This window comes from Peromyscus maniculatus, chromosome 7 (genome assembly GCF_049852395.1).
Source record: "Peromyscus maniculatus bairdii isolate BWxNUB_F1_BW_parent chromosome 7, HU_Pman_BW_mat_3.1, whole genome shotgun sequence".
NCBI lineage: Eukaryota > Metazoa > Chordata > Mammalia > Rodentia > Cricetidae > Peromyscus > Peromyscus maniculatus.
In genome coordinates, this window is record NC_134858.1 from 6355262 (window position 1) to 6366965 (window position 11704).

Consider the following 11704-nt stretch of genomic DNA (forward strand, 5'->3'; position numbering starts at 1 on the left):
GGAAGGAAATAGAAACACACGTGATCACACACACAGGTTTCTTTCTGGCTCTCTAGTCTGTTGCAGTTCTCTACAGTTTTCCTTTTAGCACCACACGGAACTTCCGCTCCGTTTCATCAACTGCTGCTTTTGTAGTGTTTTGGAATTTGGAAGTGTGAGGCTTCCCACTTGAAGTCATTTCTCAAGTTGACTACAGTTTTTGATATTTTCCTCTTGGTTAGATTCTGAGAGGAATATCACAGAAGAAACGTTCTGCTCTCAGTGTATCGTGTGCTGTCAATCACTTCCCTGTGGATGAGACTGACTTTGGTGTCTGCTGGATGTAAGGACTCACCCTTTGACAGTTTATTTTTGTTTTTCATGCTGATCTGATCCATGACTTCCTCCTCTGGATTTCACTCTCAAATATTTCTCAGCTTCATCTGTTTTCCTCTGTGTCTTTGATCCAACATCCATAAAACACGCTGTTCCATCTCTTAGGACCATGGCTTCTTCTCGACATTGCGGCCCTCAGACTAATTTCATCCTTTCTGTTTTCCCACATCAGATCAAACATCACCTCTTCCAGGAAGCCACCCCTGACCTTCACAGACAACAGGAAGCCCTGCTCTTAATTCTCATAGCACTGTGCCTGTCGTTCTTAGAGTTACTACCACAGTACATCGAGCTCTGCCTGTGTGGACTCTGGATGGACCTTTACCTCCTTGATAAATGCTAAACTCCCTAGCACTAGACGTTATCCTCATGTCTGTGTTGGTGTGAAGCATTGGGCTGTGTCATTCATAACAGTCACGTGATGGGTAGACACATGATGGCATGCCTTCTGAGTGCTTGTATTTTCAAGCAGCTCAGCTAAGTTCTCAGTGCTAAGAAAAGAAATGGGAAAGAAAGAGTTCACAATAATCTCCTTGAATGTCATTGAACTTTCCATTTGTATAATCATTAAAAACACATTATATTGTGTATCTGCTTTTGGTAATTTACTGCCTAAATCAAAGAGTCACAATAACTTAACCCCCTAAAAAAAGTGTCACCCCAAAACAGACATAATTTCACAGAGGTTTTTATAAATAATTGCCGTTGTCTTTAAAAGTGATCTCTGTGTGGACGAGACATTGCGCTTTTTCTTGTCTGTAGATGGTGTACGCTCAGACTGCACAGCGGATTCTTGTAAACAGTGCTGCAGCAGCACCGGACACCAGCAGTAAGAATTATAGATTCAAATCCATGAACTAATTTTAAAAAGATTTAATTTATTTTTACTGATGTGTAATTATCTGTGTGAATGTATGCCACATGTATGGGTGACTGCAGAGACCAGAAGGGGTGTCAGATCCCCTGGAGCTGGAGTTAGAGGTGATTGTGAGCTGACTGACGTGGGTTCTGGGAACTGAACTATGGTCCTCTTGACCAGCAGCAAGTGCCCTGGAACGCTGAGCCGTCTCTCTAGCTACTTCTCTCTCTTTCTCTATTTAAAATTAATTAAGAGTGTGTCTGTCTGCACACATGTGTGCATGTGTCCCAGAGGACAACTTGTGAGAGACCATGTGGATCTCGGGATCAAACTCTGGTCATCAGGCTTGGGAGCAAGCGCCTTTATCCACGGAGACATCTTACTGGCCAGATCCATCAGCTTTTATCCCCAAGTCAGAGTCTGAAGTCTTTGACTTCCATTACCCACATGCATTTTCTGGTTTTAACTCTCTTGACTGTGGTTTTCTCAGCTAAATGTCAGTAGGAAACATTTGCTTTGTATAAGCTTTGGAAGAAGAAGGGAATGTATTCTATTTATTTACATATTTCTTTGTTATTTTGGGACAGGATCTTGATGTGGAGCCCAGGCTCGCTTTAACCTTGAAAGCCAAGATCCTTCTTGCCACAGCTGAGATTACAGGCATTGCCCACCATGCCTGGCAATTTATTATTTAATTATGACTTGAGGTGCTGGAGAGATTGCTCAGTGGTTAAGAGCACTGCCTGCTTTTCCAGAGGACCAGAGTTTGGTTCCTGTCATCTACATGGTGACTCAGAACTGCCTGTAACTATAGTTCCAGGGGATCTGACACCCTCTTCTAGCCTTCCTGGATACCACCAGCTATACATGCAGGCAAACACTCATGCACATAAAATAAAAACAAATAAATCTTTTTTAAAAACTGCATTTAATTGTAATTGGAATGAGTATAATTTTGAGTTTTTATAAGTATGTGTAGCTCCCGTCCCCACCCCCACCTGTCCTGTCCCATAGAAAGGAGTCACTTGCTTCTCTTCAAACTGTTTGCAGTGGTTGATATTAGTCTATAATTTAATGAATGGTCTTCGTTGCCCTGCTGTGAGAGAAAGGGCTAAAATAGTCATATACTATGATATTTAGCGAGATCCTGCTGAACTCTTTATCTTCTGGGAAAAATACTATAACCCATGTTTTTACCTTAACAGAGCAGTCAGTCTGTCTGCTTAAATAAGACATGCCTGAACTTTCATCTTCTCAGAGGAAGGCATGGCTTTAGAAGGCCTTCACTCTTAGAAAAGATTAAAAAGGTTAGGTGTGGTAGCTCAGGCCTGTAATCCAGCACTTGGGAGGTCGAGGCAGAGGAGTTATGTATGTGAGGCCAACATAGTGGGACTATGACTCAAAGATAAAACAAACTTATGAGATTTTGTTAATCCACAAGTCACAGCTCTAAGTTCTGCAAATCCAAACTCCTAGGAAGATGGGAGTATTAACTTTTTTGAGACCCAGAGGAAAAGAGTCTTTCGTTTTTTAATCCCACTGTGTAAAATTTTATTTAATTTATGCATTTGGGAGAAGGAACCTCATACGTCAAACAAGCCCTTTACCGCTGAGCCACAAGCCTAGTCCGGATGGAAATACAGAAAAGTACAGCTAGTCAGTTCTAAGTGGAAAGATCCCAAGGACAGTTAACTCTCTAGGAAGCTGTATTTACAGACCAGAGACGAGGTTTTAAAAGAAGCAGAATGTGCACTTCTTGAATTACAAAGTTGAAAAAATAGTTGAAGTACTATTTTTTTCTTATCAAAATTAAAATCATAAACATGTTCTAGAAAGTACAGAGAAACTAAATATAAACATATACTTGATATATTTCCCCAGTTTCTTTACATACACAAATTTTTTTCTTAATACTCAGTTCTAAAAATGAAACAGAGCTGAGAGATTGCTTAGCAGTTAAAAGCATGTGCTGCTCTTGCAGTGGACAAAGATTTGGTTCCAGCACCCACACCAGGTAGCTCCCAACTGCCTGTAATTCCAATTCCAGGGAGTCTGACCACATCTTCTGGCCTCCAAGGACACCTGAGCATGCATGGTGCATATAAGCTCATGTCCGTACACACATACACATAAATAGATCTTAAAGGAATTGACATCCAATTTCATGTACTGTGTGCTAAGTTGCTTTTGTTAGTAGATACTGTATCATGACTGATCAAAACTTTAAATTTTCCTCTGTGAGATTTGTTGGAGAATTACTTTTTTAAACACATCTGTTGTGTAGTCAGATTTTGCATTTGAGTTTGAAAGTGTATAATTATCTGTTAGAAAAGGAGACTATAGTCCATACTATGGTAATCCTGTGACCCCAGTGCAGGGGTACAAGTTTTACAGTATGTTTTCCTGGGGAGATGTGGTGTTAACATACTCATTAAAGAGTGGAGACCAAGGATAGGCAAAGAAATGGTGTATGTTAACTAATGAAACCTGCATCCTGGAGCTCTCCACGCAACATGCTCACCAGCCTGGACACTCTCCTCTGCTCAGCAGTCCTTACTCCATACATAACTTGGGCAGGGAAGAGCTTTGGGCATCTGGTAAATTTCAGGGACATCCTGAGACTTATAGGTTGTTTACTTCCGGAGTCACCATGACTCTTTAGAATCTTAGGGGCACTTCAATTAGGAGGAAAGTGCTGCACAACATTCTCCCACATAACTTCAAATGGAAGCACAGTATTCCACAGTAAGACACAGCATCGTCTGTATAACATGTCCTAGATAACTGAGCACCACCTTGCTCCAAATGTCTCATTATTAGGTACCACACTACAAGCACCATCCTTGAAAGCCAATTCATTAGCATTCCCCTGATTACTTCTTTGAGATCATTTCTTGAAAATGGAATTTCCAAGTGACAAGTTCTGTAGTTTTATAAGGTTTTTCAGTGAATTACCAAATTTTTGTCCTAGACAGAATTTAAAAAACTTAATACAATGCCTCAGGAATAAGTTTGGGAATTTCAGTTTTGCCACAACATTGACATAAGTTTGCTGGAGCTATGAAAAGAAATGAATTGTTAAGTGAAGAATGTGCCTTACCACAGACAAATGCTGAAAACATTATGCTTAATGAAATGAGTTAGTCACAAAAGACCACATGTTATATGAACTGTCCAAAACAGACTAATTCACAGAGACAGAAAATAAATGAGTGGTTTCCAGGAGTGGGAGGGAATTGATAGTGATTCTTATATTGGGTTTCTTTGGGGGGCAATGAGACTATTCTAAAATTAGACAGTGGTGAAACTCGCATAACTGCATATACTGAGATCACTGACGTTTATACTTTCAAAGGAAAAGAACAGGCTGGAGAGAAGAAGGCTCGGTAGCAAAGAGTGCTTGCTGCTCTTGGAGGGAACCCAATTTCATTCCCAGCACTCATGCAGTGACTCAGCCACCTGCAATTTCAGCTCCACGCCACCCAATGCCCTTTTCTAGACTCCATGAGTACCAACATGTACACATATTCCACCAGCATCAACTGAATACATATAATTAGAATAAAAATACATCTTTAAAAGGGTAATACAGCTCAATAAAGCTATTTTTAAAAGCTTTAGCACAAATCATCACCATGAAGAATGACTTCATTGCCTTGGTAATTTGCTTTAATTAATAGTGATTTGTGCTCTTTATTTCCCTCATGTCCCAGCATTGATTCTTGCTTAGTTCCTGTCATGTCTCTTTTCTCATTTTCATGTCATCCTTTAGCAACGATTTGTGTTAGACGATTGCTGCTTTTCACTCATTCATTTTTATTATCTTTATTTTTAACTTAAAATATTTATTTATATACTCTTGTGTGTGTGTGTGTGTGTGTGTGTGTGTGTGTGTGTGTCTGCCCATGTCTGAGTATGTATGTACACCATGTGCAGACAGTGCCAGCAAAGACCAGAAGAGGCTATCAGATCCCCTGGAACTGGATTTACAGGCAATAATCAACAGGCAAGAGGGTACTGGGAACCAAATCCAGGTTCTCTGCAGGAGCAGCCAGCTCTCTTAATCACTGAGACATCTCTCCAGCCCAGATATATGCTTTTTAGTATGTGCCTTTCTTCAGACAGAGGAAAAGTCACTGGAAAACGCTGACACCATGTTTAAGATTCTGGCCGCTACATAGCTGTTTCGTATCAGTAAGAGGTGGGATGGAGCCTCCACAACTGCATTTACTCTGGGCTGCTGGTCATCTCAATGATGCTCTAGAAGATGACAAGCAGAAGGTAAGGACTGGAGCTGAGTTAGTTTCAACCTCGCAGGTCAGTTTGCTGCTGCTGGTATCTGCTCAGCCCCTAACTCAAATAGCATGTTAAATGCAGCTTTAGAAAGAATTTGACCTGGCAAGTCTCCTTCAGTATATAGAAACACTTTGGAAAGTTAGAAAATGCTGAAACAGCGGGTAGCGCTAAGCAGAAAATGTGTCCTTGAATATCTCATAATGCAGAGATTTACTTCATTATGTTCAGCATCACCTATAGTCTACTCTGGCCTCACACTCCCCATGTAGCTGAGGATGATGCTGAATTTCTGTCTTTCTGCCTCCCCCTCCCAAGTGCCGGGATGACAAGTGTGCACTACCGTGCTTCGCTCATGACTGTTCTTCTTTGTGTGGAGTGAAACGTGAGGGAAGGAAGGCTCGGCTTTGATGCCCTGAAGCCTAAAGTCCGTGTTGGTGATCTGTGTAAACCACTTCTAATGCCTGAGGTGAAAATCCAACACTCTCCCATTAAATACATGTACCAATGATAAAATTCATCATAATTTTAGAATTTGGTTTGTTTTTTATGTTTTTGAGGCTGAGTCTCTTTCTGTAGCCCAAATTGGCCTAAATCTCATTACATGGCCAAGGATGATTCCAAACTCTCAGTGGTATTTCTGCCATAGTTTCTTTGGTGTTGGGATCACAGGTATGTTTCACTATGCCCAGTTCTATATTTTTGATATCAAGGGTATCATAAATAATCAACCAGCAGGGGATTGTGAATCCAGGAAAGAACTTCACATTCTTGATTGTCTTAGTGTACGTAAGTCTGTTCTCAGCAACAGGGTCCAAGAGATGGCTCATCGCATGCAAATGTGATGTTGTAATGAAAGAGCAGAGCTGTAGAGACCAGATTGCAATCTGTATTGTCTAGTTTATTGTGAACTTTATTGTCCGGCCAAATCAACGCCTCCAACTCAGTCCCAGAACTAATTAAACCTAAAAGTCAGTACTTGCAAGTGGCTATGGAGAGAGCTTCTGGGAGCATTGGGCAAGACTTGTTCTTTGTTCCTGTGCCCCCCCCCCCCCCCCCCCCGTGGCAGGACCTTAACAATCTTGTTTCTCCATTTGGTTTGGGAGGCTGGGAGAGTTTCTCTGACTGACAGCGAAGAAGGGGTGGTCTCAGGACCCTGACTAGTTACAGATGACTGTATACGTGTGGACTGGACATTGATTTTCTGGACAGATCTTAAGAACTCTTATCTCAGACACGATGGAAGGTTCACTGTGAGATGATGGATGTAATTTGTTTGGCTATAGTAACCATTTCATATATGTAAATATGTCAAAATAACATCACAAATATATACCTGAGCCACACATCGCTAAGGACGTACAGGCAGTTAGTGCTTTTAGGGTGTGGAGAGACATTGTCTTCATGATGTATCCACTGGTAAGTTGCTCATGCTCCTATAAATAAGCCCTCACCATGTGCCTGTAAGTAATCCTAATTAAACTCAATATCTCACAGTAAAAGGCATGAAATTAAAAGGGGAATTAGTAATGAAGAGGAAGGAAATCATGAGTGGGAGGGGGCAAGAGAGGGAGGAATCTAGGGAGAATATGATCAAAGTGTGTTATACAGTATAATACGTCCCAACGAAACCCATAATTAATTAATATGTGCTAAGAAAGCACTTACTAATAGTAGGAATAAAGTCAAGAGAAGCAGTCGGGGAATTTAGAACATAGGGAAGGATGGGAGGCAGGAAATGAGAGATGGCAGAAGCAGATGTGTGGCTGGAAGATGCTGGGGATTGGGCAGCTACGGACCTCTAGGTCAGGGGCAGTTCAACTAGCCTGGATTCACATGAGAGTGGAGACAGTCTTTGCAGTGGGAAAACAGATGATGTATCACAGCATAAATAAACAAGCTTCCTAGGGAACGAGTCACATGTCTAGAGACCTGGAAAACAAGAGCGGGCAGGCCCTACAGAGAGCCCTGGCTGTGATGAAGGGAGCTTGCTCCCTGGGAGGCAGTCAGGATTGTGTAGAAAGTTTGTATGTAAACACATTTCCAGGCCCAACTAAAGAATGTGTTTACTTAACACCTCTCTTGTAAGCACTGGGAGTTTCTCAGACATACATGTACACAGCTCTCTTGGATTCTGTGAGACTGGGGTGGAATTGGTCCTTATGAATGCATCAGTAGCAGTCACAGAAGTTATGATAACATGAGGTAACAATGAAGGGAATAGAATGTTGGATTTCTCTTTGAGATCTATAAAATGCTATGAAGTGAACAGGTTGGGCAGCTCCTCAAGGTTCTGATGGTCAATGAGATTGGTTCTACATTGAATTTCATGTGCCTTACAGGATCAGGTGCGTATGCAAAATGACTGTGAAGTCTGCATTTGTTTTTCACAACCATGCAAGGCACACGTTTCTATGGCCAAATATGATGTATTGACTTGGGAAACAATTTTATAAAAGATTACCGTTTCTATCTACGTGTACATACTGCAATATATATATTCTTTTCTCTTAAAGCTGGGTGCACGCCTTTAATCCTAGCAGCTGAGAGGCAGAGGCAGGTAGATCTCTATGATTTAACTTGTTAGCTTGTTCTAAATAGCTAGTTCCAGGTCAACCAGGGCTACATAGTAAGACCTTGCCTCAATTTATTTTTTCCTTTTTACCTCTTCTTACTGCTTCTCAGATGCAAGACATCTTACAATGAATGCAATTGCCTCAACAGATTTTTTAAAAATTAGAAAATAAAAGATACTCTTCTAGTACTCAGTGAGATTTATGTAAAAGTGTTTTGCTGCCGTGTGGTAGTGGTACACGCCTTTAATCCCAGCACTCGGGAGGCAGAGCCATGCAGAACTCTGTGAGTTCGAGGCTGGCCTGGTCTACAGAACGAGATCGAGGAAAGGCACAAAGCTACAGAGAGAAACCCTGTCTCAAAAAACCAAAAAAAAAAAAAAAAAAAAAAAAAAAAAAAAAAAAAAAAAAGATAAAAGAAAAGAAAAAAGAAAAAAAGTGTTTTGGGAGGGGATTTACAGGTAATTTTTAACCTTTCTAAAATAGATAAATGTACTTATTTCTAATATCATGGATACTTTAAAAAGATAATTTGAAATTAAAATTTATTACATTTTTACTTATTTATTTATTGTGTGTGTGTGTGTGTAAGAACATGTGCTTATACCATAATGTATGTGTGAAAGTCAGAGAACAGTTGGCAGAAGTCAGCTATTTTCCCACAGTGTGGGTTCGAGGGATAGAACTCATCGCCTCAGGCTTTGCAGCAGGCACCTCTACCCTCTGAGCCATGTAACTGGCCCCAAATGAAGACCCAGCTGGCAGAAAAATGTCAGGATAGAACGAATGTATTTGTGTTGTTTTATTATCAATGCATCTTTCCTTTGCAGAGCCTCGTCTTACACAGGAGGACCTTCCGATGTAAAAGCACATTCCTGGGCTATCAGGACATGTAAGAAAACAGATGGTGTCAGGTGGGGGACGGGATGAGGCAAGGGCAGAGCAAGAGGAGCCTTGCATACACATGGGAACTCAGCTTCAAGGGGCCAAAGTGTTCCTGGAGACACCAGGGACTCCGGGCTTGAGGAGACTTCATAGACAATGTACTTCAAAGCCTGACCTTTTTAAACAAGAGCAGTCTGCCAGCCAGGCAGCTAGGAGCCATGCCTGGAGTCACACAGCTTGCTCAGTGCTGTCCTGGAGTCTTCCCATTTCTGTTTAGCAACTGTTCTCGCCAGTCATGTGGGTCCCCCAACCCAGACTGCTTCTTTAGCTTGGTGCTCACAATTCTGAATTCTTTTCACAAGAGGAACCCCAAGACACTCTAAGAAACCCGCAGATAGCAAAGAGCTCCTCCCACACCTCCAGGAAGACAAGCATCCTCCACAGATTCTCCCCTGACACCTCCAGGAAGACAAGTGTCCTCCCAGATTCCCCCCTGACAACCCCAGGGAGACAAGCGTCCTCCCAGATTCTCCCCTGACGCCCCCAAGGAGACAAGCGTCCTCCCAGATTCTCCCCTGACACCCCCAGGGAGACAGTCATCCTCCACAGATTCTCCCCTGACACCCCCAGGGAGACAGTCATCCCCCCAGATTTCCCCCTGACTCTCCCAGGGAGACAGTCATACTCCACAGATCCCCCCATCCCACTTGTCTGGCCTATGCTGCTGCTTTTCCTTGGCACTCACTTACTTGTGACCTCTTCTAGATCTTTCTGTAGGAAGGCCATGGCATTGCAGCTTGGTATGCAGATGCAGAGTCTCCAAACCTGAGATTGACCGATAGACTGGAGAGAACTACATATACATACCAATGGTTGAAGAGGCCAGGAGGAGGAGGATGATTTACTCAGTGAACAGGTTTTCTGGGCACTGAAGGGTAGAATGCAGTTGTTGATCATGTGTTAACTAAAAGGTCCCTGGATGTGCAGATGTAAACTCTGCTAGATGCGGCAGTGCTCATGGAGATGGGGGCATTGACGAATCACACTGCATTACCTTTGGTAGTCTGACTCTGACGGGGAATAGCCTGCTGGTGGGAGTCTAGGATGAGGGAGAAGTCAAAGGCACTTGAGGGGACTGTGATCTGATGCCATCGTGACCTAAACACAATCCTAGTGATGTGTGCCTTGGAAGAAGGAAAAGGTCTGGAATTTGTAGCTGGGTTTGGTGATGTTTTATCATGGCTCTCCAAATAGCATTATCAATAAAACCCACATTTAGTGCTTGCTATGGTAAGGGACCAGAGTACCCCCATCAAGCTTTGGTACACAGAAAGCAAAGTCACACTTTATCAAGAATTGAAGCTTTCTTTGGATAATGAAAAGATCTGTGCAGTCAACTAGCACTTAGAGATACAGGTTACTGGGGACCTTGTCAGCAGCATTGATAGGTCTTGAAAGACTGGAATAGATGCAAGATTGAGCATGTGGGGTGGGACTTAAGTCACTTAATCCTCAACCTTCAGTAATGAGACTTCCAGCTCACCATCAGCAAAGGTGAATAATGAATCCAATGCTCACACCCAATGTATGTTATAGGGTCCTTTATTTGCTTCCCAGTTGCTGTCAGTGGCTGGAGACTTTCCTTCACTCTCATGAACACCTGTTGCAGTTCCCTGTTAGCCTCTCTATTCACAGACGTCCTATGACTTTTTCCATGCGAGGGGAGTTCATGGCCTGATAGCAGAAGAAATTTGTTGGAATGTTGATCAAGTTGACTCTGGAGCAGAACTACCTGGTGGGGTGATAAAATATTCCTTGTCTCTTTAATTCCCGGACTGTAATCAGTCAGTTTCTGATATGTCAGTCATCTCACCCAGAAGCCCAGACATCTGTGACTGATAAGGTCTTCTGAGGCTGCTCTACAGCTTTACAGCAATCTTGGTGTCATTACCTCTTCAGCCCTCTGTCAGGGTCCACTTTGAGTCTGCGTCTCAATTGTGCAGAGCACCCTCAGTCCCACTGCAGGGGAAACACACTCCAAGGCTTTCCTCTGGACTCCCTAACGAAGCCGGCCTTTATACCAGGTTTCTTCTCCAACATCTGTCCTTCCAGTTTCCTGGTGAGATAAAGATGGAAAGTGGAAGGCTATCTGGGATTGGGGAAGGAGGTGGGGAGGCTGATTTTGTTTTGCTTTGAGTTTGTTTGAGATGATGAGCATAGTTCAGAAACATACAGTGATGAAAGGTTATCCAGGATTGTAACTGTTGGCTTGGGAGAAGGCTCAGTAGCTGAGAGTTTCTGTTAGTCTTCCAGAAGACTGCACAACTCTAGCTCCAGGGGATCTGACATCTTCTGGCCTTCTCAGGCACTGCGCTCCTGTGACACACACACACACACACACACACACACACACACACACACACACACACACTCATTTAAAAATAAAAATTAAAAGCTGCTTTAAAAGAAGATTGTGACGGTGGGCTGGTGTGCAGTTCAGTTTGCAGAATGCTGACTTAGCATGCAGGAACCCCTGGCTTTGCTCCCTAGCACCATATAAAATTGAATATGTTGGTGCTAGCCTGTAATCCCAGCATTTGGGATGTGGAGGCAGGAGGATCAGAAGTTCAAAGTCATACTAGGTGACTTGGTGAAAGTGAGACAAGCCTGGGCTGAACGAAGCTGTATTTCAAAAATATTGTAAATATGCTTTTCATAC